Raw genomic sequence first — 19,137 nt, forward strand, 5'->3', positions numbered from 1 at the left:
TTTGGCTCATATTAGGGATGTTGAGATTGTGTGTCCATCCATTGGGTCTATTCCTGTGGTGTCTGAATTTAGTGAAGTGTTTCCTAATGACTTGCATGGTATGCCTCCGGATAGAGATATAAATTTTTGTATTGATTTAGACCTGGTACTCGCTCCATTTGTATCCCTCCATATCGCATGGCTCCGACAGAATTAAGAGAACTTAAGGCTCAAATCCAAGAATGTCTTAATAAAGGATTTATTCGTCCTAATGCTTCCCCATGAGGTGCCCCAGTTTTGTTTGTAAATAAAAAGGATTGTAGTATGAGAATGTGTATAGATTACCGGCAATTGAATAGGCTCACTATTCGAAACAAGTACCCTTTGCCTCGAATAGATGATCGTTTTGACCAATTGCAAGGTGCATCAGTTTTCTCTAAGATTAATCTAAGATCCGGTTATCATCAATTGAAAATTAGGTCGGAGGATTTTCCCAAGACGGCGTCTAGAACTCGCTATGGGTACTATGAGTTTTTGGTTTGACCAATGCACCTGGAGCTTTCATGAGTTTGATGACTAGGGTGTTCAAACCATTTCTCGATTCATTAGTTATAGTTTTTATTGATGATATTTTGATTTATTCGAAAAGTGAGGAAGAGCATGCAAACCATCTTCGTATTATTTTGGGTGCTCTTGGGAATCAAAAGTTATATGCTAAATTTTCTAAGTGTGCATTTTGGTTGAAATTGGTTGCATTTTTGGGGCATGTAGTTTCAAAAGAGGTGTAATGGTAGATCCTCAAAAGATTGAGGCGTTTAAGAATTGGGTCCGACCAAGTTCTGTGACTGAAGTTAGGTATTTTGTGGGGCTCGCTAGCTATTATCGTCGGTTTGTGAGGAACTTTGCTTCTATTGCTACTCACTTGACTAAATTGACCGAAACGGAGATACAATTTGAATGGACTGAAAAATGTGAGGAGAGCTTTCAAAAGCTTAAGACTCTCTTGACCACTGCACCTATTCTAGAATTGCCGATGGAAGGTTAAGATTTTATTATTTATTATGATGCTTCACATTCTTATTTGGGTGCAGTTTTGATGCAGGATAAGAATGTTTAGCTTATGTCTCGCGTCAATTGAAGGTGCATGAGAGGAATTATCCAACACATGATTTAGAATTCGCAGCGGTTGTGTTTGCTCTTAAGATATGGCGACATTACCTCTATGGTGGTAAGTGTGAAGTGTTTACTGATCATCGTAGTTTGCAACATGTGTTCACTAAAAAGGATCGAAATTTGAGACAGCGAAGGTGGATGGAGTTACTTAATTATTATGATGTGACCATTCAACACCATCCAGGCAAGGCTAATATGGTGGCAGACGCTTTGAGTCGTAAAGCAGTGAGTATGGATAGTTTAGCTTGCTTAAGTGTAGCCAAGTGACCTTTGGCTAAAGAAACTCAGACCTTAGATTCTAAGTTCATGCAATTGGGCATCTCAGAAAAAGGTGGGGTGCTAGCTAGTATTGAGGTAAGGGCCACTTTCATAGAATAGATCAAGGCCAAACAATTTGAAAATGAGAATTTGGAGGAACTTAGAAAGAAGGCTGTGGTTGGTAAGGCACAAGAGACCACTCTTGATGTGGATGGTATGCTCAATTTTAAAGGGACAATTTGTGTTCCTAGAGTAGATGACTTGATTGAGAAATTATTGGCAGAGTCTCATGGTTCGTGATATTCTATTCATCCAGGTATGACCAAGATGTATAGAGATTTGAAGCGGATTTATTGGTGGCTAGGCATGAAGAAAGACATAGCGGAGTTTGTGGTGAAGTGTCAAAATTGTCAACAAGTGAAATATGAACATCGAAGCCCTGAAGGTTTGCTTCAAAGAAAGCTTATTTCGGAATGGAAGTGGGAAAGAATATCCATGGATTTTGTGGTTGGTCTTCCCAAGACTTTGGGAAAGTTTGGTTCTATTTGGGTGGTGGGTGATAGATAGACTAAGTCAGTCCATTTTATTCCGGTAAGAATAGATTATAATGTTGAACAATTGGCTAAAGTATATGTGAAAGATATAGTGAGGTTGGACGGGGTTCCCCTTTCTATCATTTCAGACCATGGCACCCAATTCACATCCAAGTTTTAGAGGAAATTATATGATGAATTAGGTACACAACTCACTTTTAGTATAGCCTTCCATCCACAGACAGATGGACATTTAGAGAGGACTATTCAAAGTGTTGGAAGACAAGTTGAGGAAACGTGTGATTGATTTTGGAGGGCATTGGGATAAGTTCTTACCTTTGTGTGAATTCTCCTATAATAATAGTTATCACTCTAGTATTGAAATGGCACCATTTGAGGCATTCTATGGGAGAGGATGTAGATCACCCATAGGATGGTTTGAGGCGGGAGATGTGAAACCATTGAGGGTTGATTTAGTGAAGGATGCTCAAGATAAGGTTAGGAGTATTCAAGCTAAGTTTCTAGCAGCCCAAGGTAGAAAAAAGAAGTATGCGGATCAAAAGGTAAAAGACATGGTGTTTCAATCTGGTTAAAATGTTCTTCTTAAGGTATCACCCATGAAAGGGGTGATGAGATTTGGTAAGAAGGGTAAGCTAAGTCCTAGATACATTGGTCCATTTGAGATTCTTGACTATATAGGACCAGTGGCATATAGATTGGCTTTACCTCTTAGTTATCGGGATTTCATCTAGTATTTCATGTATCCATGTTGAAGAGGTATCATGGTGACGGGGATTATATCATAAAGTGGGACTCAATTGTGTTAGACAAGGACCTCCAATATGTGGAGGAACCGATTGCAATTCTTGATCGTGATGTTCGTAAGTTGAGGACCAAGGAGATTAAGTCCGTGAAAGTTTAATGGAAGCATCGTCCAATTGAAGAAGCTACTTGCGAAACCGAGATAGATATGCGAGACAAGTATCCCCAATTGTTCGTTGATTAAGGTACTACTTCATTCCTTCTTTAGCCTATTTTCCTAAGTTTTGTCACTCGGGGACGAGTGATGGGTAAATTGGTAGCTATTTTAAAGACATATTCCCGTCGTTATAGAAAAGCCAACAGGTGAAAATTTGGGGCCGAAAAACTTTTTTTGTAGTATTTGGATTTTCCCAACCTTGTCCAAATTTGGATGAAATCGGAGTCTTTCAGGTGTAGGGAAATCTGGTAACAGTCGGGTGAATCATTTATGATTTTGATAACATGAGTAGTTAGATAACTCGTTAAGGAATCCGTATGACTTTACAGAATTGAATTCGTGTGAGTAGAACTCCCGTAATTGATTCTAGCGTAAAAGGTATTTACTGAGCGTCGTGGGTTAGAGGTGTGTTGTGAAATGAAAATTTTGGAGTTCTTCAAATAGCTCTATGTTTCATTTTGGCCACTTTGGCAGGATTGTTTACCGCTCTGGCAGGGTGATGGCCGCTTTGGCGGGCCTGACGCAAATTAAAGTCATTAATAAGCGCCTAAATGACCTCATTATGCACTTTTCGACTTTTAGAGCTAAGGAACGACTCCCAAGCAACTCATACTCGATTGTCACTATTCTTAAGGCTCAGGGTAAGGTTTTCACTCCCCGAATCAATTTTTTTTGTTCCGTTGAACATAATAGAATGGGTGAATATTGATGGGGGAGGGTTTTGTTATAGATTATATAGTAGAAACCACCCTAAATTGGATAATTGGGATCATTGGTTTGACCTAGGGTTAATAGAATTGTTAGTAATCCAGGTAATTAATGATTGTTTATTGATTTCTGTATTATATTGAATGTTTCTAGACCAAGAACAAGCGGAACAAAATCAGAAAGGGAAGATCAAGTTTCTTTGGGTTTCAAGGTTGTTTCCAGGTAGGTGATGGTTGTGAATATATGATTGTGTGATGTATTCTTGTTCTTGCTTCATTATGCTACTTGTATATGTATGAATGTTGCAACATTGATCATACTTGTTGTAAATGACATAGAGAATTGGTGAATGCCATGAAATCATGACTTAAATGTATGATCTTGATGATATACTTGTAATTGTGGTTGTGGTGTGTGAATCAGATCGGTTGCCACGTTCTGGCATAACTAACTTGGATCAGTTGTCACGTTCCAACATAAAAATGAGATCGGTTGCCACGTTGTAGCATGCTAACTGTTTGGGTTTGGGTTCCATGAGAGGATTAATAATGTGATATAAAATGGGACTCTGATCGTTGTTCGTAAATGTTGATAATGTTGTGTATTTTGATATACATATGCATGTGATTATAGTGTTGTCTTCACTTGCTTATGTTGCACTAGTGGGATAGCCGCGTGATCCTACCAGTACACTGTGGTTGTGTATTGATTCTGCACTTGCTCTTATTTTTGTTGAGTACATGGCATTTTCAAGTGGCTATTGATATACCTCGCTTAGGAGATCAGTAATCGTCGCTTTGAATTCAAGGGTGAGCCAATTCTTCCGGGATGCCATGGGATTCTCTTACATCTATGTCCACCAGTTTCGGACTTAGACATTGTTTTAGTTAGTTCATTAGTATGGGGTTGTATCCCTTCTTGTTTAGACTTGGTTTATTGTTAGAATGTTTTGATACATTGACTTTCAGGTTCTAGGTTATTCTTCAGCATTGTTAGTTATTATTGTTAGACCTTTGTTAGAGTTTATGGGAACTCTATATTGATTTCCTTAGTGTTTGATTTAAATGCCTTAGTTTTTAGATTATTTGCTTGGTTTGGGTTGTAGTGGTGGTTCTCCCACCGGAGTGTTAGTGTGGGTTCCAATCACGACGATCTGGGTCGTGACATTTATGAATATTGAGAAATTTGTCTTATTCACCAACTAAAACTATTTGGAAGGGTAAGGCGAAAACTACCCTAAATAAGCTACAAAATGAAGGGAAAAAAAGAAGAGATTGAAGATGCTAGCCAGAAAGGGATGGGGAATTCCAGCTAATGATTACAATGATGCTAACCTTTATAGACTAGTAATGGTATAAACAAGGAGGTTTTGATATAGCAACATCAAGATGCTGGAATCACTCCTTAACAGAACATGAGTTATTTATTGCTTAACAAAGAAATGGTTGAATACATTTGTAGGACACCATTCCTAAAAATGCAAGCAAAAGACTCTTTTGCACTTCAAAACACACAAGATCCACCACTATCCTCACGGTTCTTGCAAGACTCATCAATATAATATGAATCATTATACAACAAAGAAATCCCAAACTCCCATTTCATAGGATCTCCTTCATCACCTCCAAAACCATATATCGATGAATACGAAGAACACTGAAGCCTAGGCAAGTTCAAACAATAACCTGAACCAATAGAAACTGGTATATCATAAACACAACATGTTGAAATTGGATCATTTGGTTCTAATCCAATCCCAGTCACTCCTTTACAAGAATACATTCCCCTGCATACATTGAAACAGAACTGATATCACAAAAGTCATGTTTTGGATCAAACACAACAGATGTTGAACATCCTAGTAAAACAAACATGTTTTTGGTCATAATACTAAAGGGAGTTGAATCATCATGATCCAATGTAAAACTACCTGAATTCTGCATTAAGGAACATGTTGACATAAAGGGATCAGTTAAAACAAATGTGTTGGTCTAGTAGTCTAGTGATGATATAGAGTAAATGCCAGGGATAGTGAAAAATTGAAGAAGTCCAGAAGTTGTGCATTTTATGAATCTTGGAAATGCAGGATGTCCACAACCAAAACCATAACGAAAGGGATATTTTAGGACAATGTTTCCACATTTATCAGTACATGAACCATTTAGTGGGATGATATTAGGAACAGATTCAAGTGGATGAATTAGAAGAAATGAAAGAAACAATAGAAATATTTATTTAGAACATGACACAATGAAAGGTATGGAAAGAGAGTGATTTAAGTTACAAATTAATGTGGAAAGTGAACTCTTAAGTGTGACAAGACAAACCTCTCTGGTTTTGAATTGATATATAGTTTAAGAAAGAAAACACAATACTTTTGAAAATTACGGTATTAAACAAAAAGATACATAGAACGTATCAAGATATCCTTTAATTTTGTTATCATAGACATGTCACGTTGACAATTGAAACTAAAGAGTTGCTAAATAATAAAGATTAAAGAGATGTTATTGTTGAAACAGACTCAAAAGAAAAGTAAGAAAAACAAAATTTGAGCAAGTGGGGTAGGCTCTTTTTGATAGAGGAGTAATATTTTTAAATCTCCTTAAAAGATGAGCCAGATTTTTATAATGCAGCTAAGCTGAAACAAGGCTTCCAACAAGTGAATATTGTATTTAGCAAAGTTTGCACAGTGAAAATTCAACCATTCCTTATTCCCTACCCTGATCGGAAAATTCAAGAAGTAAACTTGATTTTGTAGATGATACAAAATAATCATAAACTAATAAAGCAACACAGATACAACAAAACCAATAAGACTACGGTAAAATTTCTTACATTACACTTAGGTGTAACAAAAGTAATCTTTTTTTGTAAGTTATAGAATTAAAGTTACCATAGATTAGCAAAAAGATTATATAGAATTCCTCCTTGCTATATTTTTTGCAAAGATTGTAAAGTGTCTTATGTACATAGAAGGTCAGGTCCTCGACCTCTGTTTTGGTTTTTAAAAAGATAGTATTTTGAATTCATATTAGTTCTACAACTTTATTTTGTTGTGACCAGAACAATAACAAATATAAAGAAAACATGAATAAGAAAACCCAATCTCTGTTGTTGACATCAAAATTTATAATGAAAATTTTGTCCTAGAAATTATGAGATTGAAAACTTATTAAATAATTTCATTATTGCGAATTTTTCTAATTGTCAATCGAGGCTACCAACAGTACACACATCAATACCCACAAACATATGCCTGTAATGACTAGTATACATAATTTAAGAGCATGTGCACCAAAAACCTACTGAATAAACTAATGAATCTGTAACGACCTAATTTCTGTGGTTAGGGAAAAGCCAATGGGGAAAGAATTCGGGTCAGAAAACTTTGAGTAGTAATTTGGGAATTCCTAGCCTAGTCAAGATTTGGACGAAATCTAAGTCAGTAAGGTCTAGGGAAATCTAGAAATGAATGAGAGATCAAATTATGAATTTCATCACATAAGTAGATAGCTAAAACGTTAAGTAAATCATACAACTTTACGAAATTGAATTCGAGCGAGTAGAACTCCCTAAACTAACCTTAATGTTATCAGGTAGTTTTTGAATGTCATGAGTTGAAGTGTGGTGTGAAATGGGTGTTTCAAACTCTAATTCTGACGTTCTATCTCAGTGCAGCCGCCAAGGCGGGATTTATTTTGCAAGGGTGGGGCCGTTGTGGCGGGACAGGGTCCGCGGTTACGGGCCAGTTGTGACTTACGTCGGGAGTAACCACCAAAAACGTTATTATTCTACAACTTTCATTCTTGAGAGCTAAGAGATGAGCCAGAGCAAGTTCTTGATAAATTTCCACCTCTTCTGGTGCTAAAGGTAATATTTTTCCTCCCATAATCTACTTTTTGATCTGTAGAACTTAGATTTATGGGTAATTATCATTGAGGGAGGGTTTTGACGTGAAACTGATGGTGGAAAAAGCCCTAAATTGGGTATTAGGATCTTGGGTTTGTCCTAGGGTTGATAATGTTGGTTGTAATTTGGGTAATTAGGCCTCATTTATTGATCCTTGCATTAATTTGTTGTTTTTAGACCACGAACAAGCGGAAAGAATCCGCAAGGGGAAGATTCAAGTGCCTTAGGGGGATTCAAGCTTGGTTTCGAGGTAGGTGATGGTTTGATTTCATGTTTGTGTAATGTATGTTTGTATTTGCTTCATTGTAATGCATGTTTGTCTTTGAATGTAGCATTATTGATCAAACCTAATGTAAATGAGAATGAATGAATGATTGTATGTCATGAATAAACGCTTGATTGTATGATTATAGGAATGTACATTGTGATTATGAGTGTGGTATGATAATTGGACTGGGTGTCACGTTCCAGCACACTAATTGGGATGGTATGTCACGTACCGACATACACATTGGATCGGGTGTCACGTTCTGGCACACTAATTGGGATCAGGTGTCACATTTCGGCACACTTATAGTTGGGTGAGGATTCCATGAGAGGACCATTGAATTATCATATGTACTTGTTAATGAGAATGTGGAACTGTTAGTTGTTCTTGAAATTATAATGGTATATGTGTATATATATTATGTACATGTCATGTTTACTATATTTAACTACTTATATATGTTTCGCTTACTGTAATAGTCTGTGATCCTACAGTACACCGTGGTTGTGTACTGATACTATAGTTGCTCTTTCTTTATTGAGTACAGGGCATCTTCAAGCGGCTACTAACAAAACTCACTTAGGAGATCGCTAATCAAGACCAAATTCAAGGGTGAGCCAATTCTTCTAGGCCGCCATGAGTTCTCATTTTGTTTAGTCCATTTTCTTTGGACTTAAACTAGTACTTTAGATATTCTTTTGTTTTGTTCGGGGTTGTACCCCTTGTTCTTAGACTTGTTGAACTTTAGAGTTTTGGTACATTGACTTTTAGGTTCTAGGCATTATTTTCCGCAATTGTTTTGTTAGACTTTCAGAGTTTATTGGAACTCCAGTTTATTTTTGCATTTAAACCTGCTTCTGTATCTTTAAATATCTCGATTGTAGTTTCGTTGGTTAGTATTAATCATTTTCCCACCGGAGGGTTAGTGTGGGTACCAATCACTATGGTTTGGGTCGTGACAAAGTTTGTATCAGAGCCCTAGGTTCATTGATCACGGTATACCAAAACGAGTCTAGTAGAGTCTTGCGGAACGGTAGGGAGATGTCTCTACTTTTCTTCGAGAGGCTATAGGACTTTAGGAAATCTCTTTGTTTACTGTTGTCTCTTTTCGTTCTATAACTTAATTTCAATTGGTATCTGGTGATCCAAATTGGTATCTAATCTCCTTCATTTTTCTGTCCGCATATGGTTAACATTAGATTCAATGGCGTCAGGCCTGTAGCTCCCATCAATGATACATCTAAAGAATCCACAGCGAGAGGTCGCGGTTGAGACATGGGTAGAGGAATATCAAGGGGTAGAGGCCAAGGAAGGGTAGCACCTATTAGGGGTGGAGCACCGGTTGAAAATCCTCCCAGAGATGAGGCTCCTCCCACACATCATGAAGAGGTAGAAGAGATTGTAGAGATTGATGATGAGGGGGATGTTGGACAGGAAGAGGATGTACCATCTAGGAATAGCGGCGTTCCTCCCTTAGACCCAGTGTTAGCTCAACAAATCATGTCTTTTCTAAAAAGATTGGTTGGTCTTGGAATCCTTCCAGCAGGCAAGGTACTCAACTCCCAACCAACCGCCACACTACTTTTACTAGTCCTAGGGGAGATGCAGTATTAGGTAGTGATTCCTTTTTCCATCCTTTGTTGGGTCCCGTAATAACTAGTAACGAGCATGAGATGTTGACTAATTTTCTGAAGTTGAAGCCGCATGTTTTCCATGGTTCAGAGAGTGAGGACACCTATGAATTCATCTTGGATTGTTATGAGAGGCTACATAAGTTGGAAATTGTCCATCAGCATAGAGTAGACTTTATGACTTTCCAGGTTTAGGGTGAGGCTAAACAGTGGTTGAGAGCTTATGTGGAATGCAGATCGTCAGCTTTAGTGCCACTCACTTGGACACAATTTTATGCTCTGTTTCTTGAAAAGTATGTGCCTCGGACTTTAAGATATCGTAAGAAGGATGAGTTCATGACATTAGAGTAGGGTGGTATGTATGTAGCTACTTATGAGGCTAAGTTTCATGTTTTGTCTAGATATGCTACACAATTGGTAACTATTGAGGAGGAGAGGATTCGTCTATTCGTTAAGGGATTGAACTCCGAGTTACAGGTATCGCCAGTACACATGACTTTTGCAGGGAAATTTTTTAATGAGGTAACGGATTTTGTGATGAAAGTCCAAGGAATTAGGTGTGATAGACAGGCTAAAGCGTTGACTAAGAAATCTAAGAGCATAGGTAACTTTCAGGGTTCCGATTCCAGAGGTTCACGGAGGCCGACACTTGTAGTCTGGCCAATTCAGTCCGCTATGCCCGCTTCTATAGGTAATTACTCTAGAACTCCACATCAAAATGTTATTCAGGATAGTTAGGGAGCCGCACCTTCGGCTGGCAACAAGTCATCCTTTGATCGCACTTGTTATAATTGTGGGGAACCTGGGCACATGAGGAGAGATTGTCCCTACCCGTGCATATTTGACCCTGCCCAATAGCAGACTAGAGCAGTGGTACCTTTGATTAATAGTAATAATGGTATAGGGCGTCCACAATGAGGGCGAGAAGGAAATCAGTGAGGCCGTAAGGGCCGGGGAAATGGTAATGCAGGTAGAAGAGCAGTGCATCCAGGCAAGGAGGTCGCCCGTCAAGATGATCGGGCTTAGTGTTATGACTTTTTGGGCAAGAGTGAGGCAGAGTCTTCTGACACAGTGATCACAAGTACTTTTCTTGTATATGACCGGATGGCTACTATTTTTGTTTGTTCCGAGTTCTACTTATTCATATGTGTCCATTCAGTTTGTGTGTCCGTTCAGTTTGCCTTGGAATTTGATATGATTTGTTATGTACTTGATGCCCCATCGATGTTTCTGCCCCAGTTGGAGAGTCTGTCATAGTTACCCATGTCTATCGTGCTTGTCATATCTTGTTTATGTGTTTTCAGACTTGGGATTATTTGGTTATTTTGGATATGACTGACTCTGATATAATCTTTGGCATGACTTGGTTGCCCCCATTATGTTGTGTTTAATTGTAACACTAAGTTTGTGACTCTAGAGATTTAGGGTAGGGAAAAGTTGGAGTTGGAAGGGGTGTACAAGCCTAAGGCAGCTAAGGTCATATCCTCCATTCGGTCTAGGAAACTGGTATGGCAAGGTTGTTTGGCATATTTGGCTCATATTCGGGATGTTCAGATTGAGTCTCCCTCTATTGAGTCTATTCCTGTAGTGTCAGAATTTAGGGAAGTGTTTCCTACAGATTTTCCTGGTATGCCTTCGGATAGAGATATAGATTTCTGCATTGATTTGGAACCTAGTACTTGCCCCATTTCCTACCCTCCGTATCGCATGACTCCGACAGAATTGAGAAAGACTCCTTGCTTTCGGAGGACTCCAATTTTATGAGTTGTTAGTATTAGTAACATTTTGTGTAATCGTGGGTCTTGTCCTGACACTCATCTATATATAGTAGAGGCTTCATAGATAGACAATTTTGGAGAGTCTTATAGTTTTCAGATGTTTTATTTAAACTTATGATTCATACTCACTATATTCAGTAAAGTTTTGAGATTTAGTAAGTTGTTTTTAGATGTTTCTTTCAATTTAATGCTTAAGTATGCTTGAGTTATTCTTCCACTTGTAGTCAGCCAGGATGAGGGTTCGCTTGGGGACCAGCAATGGTTCTCGAGCTCCGGCCACGTCAAGGGTTTAGGCTCGGGTCGAAGTTGTTTTTCTTCATAAATTCAAAATTGTAGCTCGACGTTTCTAGAAATTTTTACATGATTTTTCTTGTGATACACATTCACGTTTTGTGTGCAACTTGTTGACATCGAAAAATCGAAAGAAAGTTGGATCTTGCAGTAGCTTGAGAATGAGGTACGTCAATTGCATCGACACTTTATTAAGATGTTGACTACTATTTATTTTTTGTGTGTTCTACTTTTAATATTTTAATTTTTTGTAGTAAAAAATTTGATTCTGCAAAGAGGGTCAAGGGTATGTATAGTTAAACAACTTTTCCTTTGTATTTATGCGTGAAGGTTATTATAGTGCCTCAAACGTGTGATCTGCAAATCTATTATTTTCAACAATAATGGATAAGTCAAAAATGAAGGGAGGAAGTAGTTTTGAAATTGACCTCAACTCCACTTTCTTTGACTTTTATTTGTAAAAGCCAAAAAAAGGAAAAATAATTATGATAAGAAGTTTGATAGAATAAATAATTATGGTAACAAAATTGATAGAATAAATAATTATGGGAACGCGGTACGGAGAAATAAAAGGATTTTTGTTTTGAAGAAAGCCAAAGAAGAAAGTTTATTAAGTATTTTTTATATATTATTAATGTTTAAATAAAAATAACAAAAAAGTATTATAAGGTAAATTAAATTCTAAATTAATTATATGAAATTTTGTTTAGGATTCTTACTTGGTTTATAAAAGATAAGGAATTATTTTACCACTTGTCTCTTTATTGTCAATATTTGTCACCCTCATCTCCAACTCCATTTGAGCAATTTGAGAGAACTACCTCAACACACAAAAAAATGATAACTTTTTATCCGACTCAATGATAACAAGAAAAAATGATAAAAAGTTATCATATTTTTTTTTTTTTGTGTTGGTGATTGTCTCAATTTTCTATTGGTGTTGAGGACGAGCATGACAAATATTAACAATGAAGACAAATGGTAAAATAAGTCTTTGTTTTTGGTAAGCCAAATAAGAATCCTATACAAACTCTATATAAATAATTTAGAGTCCAAGTTACCTTATAATACTCTCTTTATTAATTTTATTTAAATATTAATTATATGTAAGAATATTGATAATATTTGTAAAAATAAACTGACAGTATAATTTTTTTTGTCCACTATCGGTGGATACTAGTTAATCTCTCAAGTATCTTGATTAACTTGTAGATAAAAATTTTAAAAATAGTATTTTTAAATTTTATGATCTTATATCAATACGTGTATACTTTTTTCATTTCATTTCTCCAGATTGTGTCCTTAAGAAATCATGAATAAAAAGAATTTATTTTAAAATTTAACCTTTAACTCATTTTATATATTCATTATTCATATATCTTGTTCATCAATACCAACATTAATAATGGAGAATATTATAGTATTTATATTTTTTTAAAGAATTAATCTTAAGGAAAAACGAGAAAATAAATTAATTATATCTTAGTTTTGTAAATTGATATTAATACAAATATTATTATTAATGTGGATATATAGTATTAAGTAATATGGGATAGAAGGAATAGTTCAGTAAATCTTGTGGTCTTTAATTTAAACTTGCCATGTAATGTGTTGGAATTCAAAAAAATTACCCCCCCTTTTTTGAACAAATGTCATCTTAGTAAAAAATCACGCTCTGAACAAATTATTAAATTCAATATAGAGTTTTCTAAGCTATCTCTATTTAACAAGTGTTTCTTGAAATATCAACTCTATAAAAAAAATTGAGTACTGCTTCTACTCTAATATAAATGAACTGTTGAGACTTTCTACATAGTTCAAAATAACTAAATTTATCATAATTCAAGAGTGTATTATTTTCCTAAGATGACATTTAATTTGATAGGGTAGGATTCTAAATTTATAAACTCAAGATTGTAGTTCAGCGCTAATTATGGCGTAGAAAGTTTCTAGAACTTTCCGTTGTGATTCTTCTTGTGATACACATAACATTTTTGTGAAGGTTATGAACGATGAGTTTGACAAAGTGAATGAATCGGCATTTAGCCAATTATGGATGTCCTTAGAGATCAAGGTACGTTCAATGGCATATATTTTTTTTGACATAAAATAATATTGTTTATATATATATGATTAAAATTATTATTCTCAAAAAAAAAAAAAAAATATTTTGTGTAGGTTCTCGAAACCAATAAAATGCATATAAATCCACTCATTCAATCACTTGAGGATGAGGTATACCAATGATGTTGCACTTCTAAGTACCTTACAATAATTTACCTGAATTCTCTACTCGTCTAAATTATGTTGGTTGGACTCTCCAAAAATAACATATAGATGTTTTCACTCACTTGGAGTGCTTTTTTTAGGGTATGGTTAATAGCGAATTCCGAAACATTTACTTGTTGAAGAAGGAAGCTGATCCGTCCTTCTTCCGAAATCTTGTTTGTGATTTTTCAATAATTCTCGCACTGTTATATACACCCTGACTACGACTCTGTATGTTTTTTTGTTATTTTTCTGAGCTAATTTCATTTTTTTATTTTTACTATGTTTGTTGATGACTTGTGGTACTTTCATTTAATTTTAGTGAGTCGTCACCAGTTGTGGATTTTGATTTTATAAAAAATCATTGTTTCAAGTTGAAAGGAAGTTTGCCATGGTGAATTTCTTTTTCTTAAAGTAGCCATAAGAATTATTCTTCATAATAATGCCATTTGATTTGTTTAACTTCTTTTGCGCAACATTGGGGTATGTACTCTTGTGAATGGATGTTCTATTTTTATCGAGGCAGCTGACAATAATTTCAAGAACGAGTATGATTCTTTCTATCCTACTATTATTACTGCTTATGTCTTCATAAATATTTTATTTTTGCGTTCTTTGAGTCGGGAGTCTACCATCTGTTGGGTATAGCAAGAGTTAATGGGAAATGGAGGGAAGATGAAAAGAGGAATTGGAAAAGATTCTCTTACGCTTTATGAAAAGGCATTTTTTCCTCATTGGTGGTGAAAAGAAAAATAGAATTGTTTAAATAGAGAAACACTTCTATTAGTTGTTAAAAGGGTTGGAAAGAGGGACCCCCCTCACGGCGTCGGCGGCGTCGCTGGCTCGGCTTCGGCTTTAAAAAATGATCGAGAGATAATTTTTTGGACAAAGTTTTGTTTTAATAATTTAGTTAATTATTTATTTAATTAATTAAATTAAATTAAATGGTCAAAACGTTTCAATTATTTAGTTAATTAACAAAACGTTATGACCCGACTCGGATCTGCGTGATCTGTTTTAGTGAAAATACTTTCCTGTTTTATTTGAATTTCTCGTCATTGGAGATACATGTTCTGAAAGGTTGCAACTTTCAGGAACAACCATAACCGTTTGAAAGGTTGCAAACTTTCATAAATGGTCGTCTGGATTCTGAAAGGTTGCAACCATTCGGAATCAGTTCCTTTTGGCTATAAATACCCGTAATTCTTCAAACATTTTACTTACGAAAATTTAAGATTTTTTCCTCTTTTGTACAAATTTTTTTCGTGTACTTATTGACATTGAGTGGCTCGCTGACATCAGCATTTTAGGTATCAATACATTGGTGATTGAGATCATTCTATCTTGGGAGGACATATTCCAAATCAAACCTCCGATACTAGAGGGGAATAATTTCCTTAAGGGGACACTGTGCATTTAGTGGGCTTGATCTTCTTTCCATTCTATTTTTTTTTCAGATTCTGGTACGTTTTTACAGATTTTAGTTTTGTGAATTATTTTTTGTTCTTCACTGGTTCATTAAACTTTGGTAACTTCATGTTTTTGCAAAGTTCAGTAGTCCTGTTTCAAACACAGATTGCATAACAATCTTAAGTTAATTATTTTATTTTTTAATCTGTGTTTCTGGTGGAGACAAAAACCTTTGTGGTTTTATACTCCTATTAAGTTTGCAATTTAAGTTATTGCTTACTGAGCCATTTGTATTGATTTCTATTTTTTACAGATTCAAAAAAGGCAAATGATAATGTTACGGTGGCTGTTGGTGCACCAACCTGAACTGTTGTACCACCAGCAGAGAAATCGGGAAAGTTCTCTGGTGTGAATTTCAAAGGATGGCAGCAACGGGTATTTTTCTGGCTTACCACTCTTGGTCTGCAGAAATTTACCAATGAAGAAACTCTGGTGCCTGCTGCTGATATGTGAGACAGAGAAAAAATCATGATTATTGAAGCATGGAAACAGGGAGACTTCCTATGTAAGGGCTACATTCTGAGTGCTTTAGAGGATGACTTATATAATGTCTATAGTGCAATGACAACTTCGAAAGAATTGTGGAATACACTTGAGAAGAAATATAAGACAGAAGATGCATGCTTGAAAAAGTTTGTGGTCGCAATATTTTTAGACTATAAAATGTTAGATAGTAAAACTGTTGGATCACAAGTGCAGGAACTTCAACTTATTTTCTATGATCAGATTGTTGAGGACATGGTAGTTAATGAAGTGTTTCAAGTGGCTGCAATGATTGAGAAGTTACCTCTTTCGTAGAATGACTTCAAGAATTACCTAAAGCACAAACGTAAGGAAATGAAACTTGAAGATCTTGTGACTCGGCTCAAGATTGAGGAAGATAACAAAACCACCGAAAAAAAGTCTCATAAGAGTTCAACAATAATTGGAGTTAATATTGTTGAAGAAACTCCTACCAAAGGCAAGAAGAGAAAGAAGTCCAACAGACAGAAGTCAGAACAGGCCAAGAAAAAATTCAAGGGAAACTGTTACAACTATGGTAAGACTGGTCACAAGTCTTCTGACTGTCGTGCTCCAAGAAAGGACAAAGACAAACTCAAAGGCAAAAGTCAAGCGAACATCATGGAAGAGATGGAAGATGTAGATGACCTCTGTGGAATGATCTCGGAGTGCAACTTAGCTGGAAATCCCAAGGAGTGGTTTATCAACTCAGGTGCCACTCTACATATTTGCTCTGCGAAAAAAGCCTTTGCAACGTACACTTCTGTTGAGTTCGATAAAGATTTGTTCATGGGGAACACAACAACAACAAGGATTGTAGGAACTGGGAAAGTAATGTTGAAAATGACATCCGGCAAGGTGTTGACTTTGAACAACGTCTGCACGTTCCTACTATTAGGAAAAATTTATTTTTTGTTGCACTGCTCATTAAGAACGGGTTTAAGTGTGTCCTAGTTATTGACAAAGTTGTAATAAGTAAGAATGAGATGTTCTTAGGAAAGGGCTACCTCAATGAGGGCCTCTTCAACCTGAATGTAATGGTTGTTGACAGTATTAATAAGAATTCTTCTTCTTTTACTCATTGGAATCAAATAATATATGGCATGGCCGTTTGGAACATGTAAATTACAAAGCCTTGCGAAAATTGATTACTTTAGAAGTATTGCCTGATTTCAAATGTGATGAATCGAATTGTGAAATTTTTGTGGAAAGTAAGTTTGTTAAAATTCCTTATAAGTCTGTTGATTGGAATTGAAAACCTTTTGACTTAATTCACACAGATATATGCGATATGAAGTCAATACCATCTCATGGTGGGAAAAAGTATTTTATAATTGTTATTGACTATTGCACTTGATTCTCTTATGTATATTTGCTTAATAGTAAGGATGAAGCAATTGATGCATTTAAGCAATACAAAAATGAAGTGGAAAATCAAATGAATCTAAAGATAAAAATGATTCGGAGTGATAGGGGTGGAGAATATGAATCTCCTTTTGTAGAGATATGTTTGGAATATGGTATTATTCTTCAAACTATTGCACCCTATACACAACAGTCAAATGGTTTGGCGGAGCGGAAGAACAGAACATTAAAGGAAATGATGAATGTCTGGATAATCAGTTCTAGTTCACTGCAAAACCTGTGGGGGGGAGGGGGGTAAGCCATCCTTACGGCTAACAAGATACTCAATAGGGTACCCCGTAACAAAACGCAATCGATTCCATATGAGTTATGGAAAGAAAGGAAACCCAACTTGAAATATTTCAAAGTGTGGGGGTGTCTAGCAAAGGTAGAGGTTCCTTTACCCAAGATGGTGTAAATTAGACCCAAAATAGTGGATTGTGTATTTATTGGATATGATGTGAATAGTAAGGCCTGACGGTTTTTGGTTTACAAGTCTGATAATCATGAAATTCATGTGAATAAGGTAATTGAGTCAGATAACGATGAGTTCTTTGAACATATTTATCCGTATAAAATAGAATGTGAGTTGACAAAAGAAAGACCTAAACGACCACGAGAAGAATCAACGGAAAATACACGACCTAATGAGGATCCTAGGCGTAGTAATCGCCAATGAATATCCATTTCTTTCGGACCAGATTTTGTGGCATTTTTTCTTGAAAATGAGCCTCAAACATTTAAAGCAGCTATGCCTTCGTCTGAGTCAATTTATTGGAAAGAAGCAGTCAATAGTGAGATTGAATCAATTTTAAGTAACCATACGTGGGAATTGACGGATCTTCCTCCAGGAAATAAACCTTTAGGATCAAAGTGGATCTGTAAAAGGAAAATGAAAGCTGATGGGACTATTGACAAATATAAGGCTAGACTTGTAGTCAAAGGATACAAACAAAAGCAAGGCACTACTTTGATACATACTCTCCGATAACAAGGATAACATCAATTAGGATGTTAATAGCAGTAGCGGCATTGTATGATCTTAAAATCCACCAAATGGATGTAAACACAACCTTCTTAAATGGAGAGTTGGAGGAAGAAATTTATATGGAACAACCTGAAGGGCTTGTAGTTCTAGGTAAAGAAGAGAAAGTGTGCAGGCTTGTGAAGTCGCTTTATGGGCTCAAGAAAGCACCCAAACAATGGCATGCTAAAACTGGCCAAACAATGTTGGAAAATATATTCAAGATTAACGAATGTGATAAGTGTGTTTACATTAATAACGTTCTGAATCATGAAGTCATTGTTTGTATGTATGTTGATGACATGTTAATAATTAGTAAAAATATTGACGATATAAATGCTATTAAGCGCATGTTGTCCAGCAAGTTCGATATGAAGGACTTAGGAGCTGCTGATTTGATCTTAGGGGTCAAGATTCTCAAAACTCCTCAGGGACTAGCATTATCTCAATATCATTATATTGAAAGAGTATTGGATAAGTTCAAGTTCTTGAATTTCAACATTGTCAAAACTTCAATTGATTTAAGTTTTACATTTCAAAAGAATAAAGGTGAAAGTAACTCTCAATTGGAATATACAGAATGTTGGGAAGTTAGATGTATATTATGAATTGTACGCGACCAGATATAGCATGTGCTATTAGCAAACTAAGTCGGTTCACAAGTAATCCTAATCAAACTCACTGGATGGTAATGAAACGTGTGTTGGGGTATCTGAAACATACACAACACTATGCTTTGCATTATAATAAATATCATGTCGTGATTGAAGGATATAGTCATGAAAATTGGATCACCGGGTCAAATGAAGTAAAATCCACAAATGGTTATGTGTTTACACTTGGTGGAGAAGCAGTCTCTTGGAAATCATCCAAACAAATATGTATCACTGGCTCTATAATGGATTCTGAATTTATTGCTTTAGATAAGGCTGGTGAAGAAGTTGAATGGCACCAGAATTT

At 35.9% G+C, this 19,137-nt stretch overlaps 1 protein-coding gene and 1 pseudogene across 6 annotated transcripts in view; one reads left to right on the top strand and one right to left on the bottom strand.

Annotated features, from left to right (window-relative positions):
* LOC125809294 (uncharacterized) overlaps window positions 1-19,137 on the top strand; it is an 862,104-nt gene that overhangs the window by 573,272 nt on the left and 269,695 nt on the right. The window lies entirely within an intron of this gene.
* LOC125809222 (uncharacterized) lies at window positions 5,050-9,087 on the bottom strand (annotated as a pseudogene).

The sequence above is a fragment of the Solanum verrucosum genome, unplaced genomic scaffold (assembly GCF_900185275.1).
Source record: "Solanum verrucosum unplaced genomic scaffold, falcon-dt-bn FXZP01000062.1, whole genome shotgun sequence".
Lineage (NCBI taxonomy): Eukaryota > Viridiplantae > Streptophyta > Magnoliopsida > Solanales > Solanaceae > Solanum > Solanum verrucosum.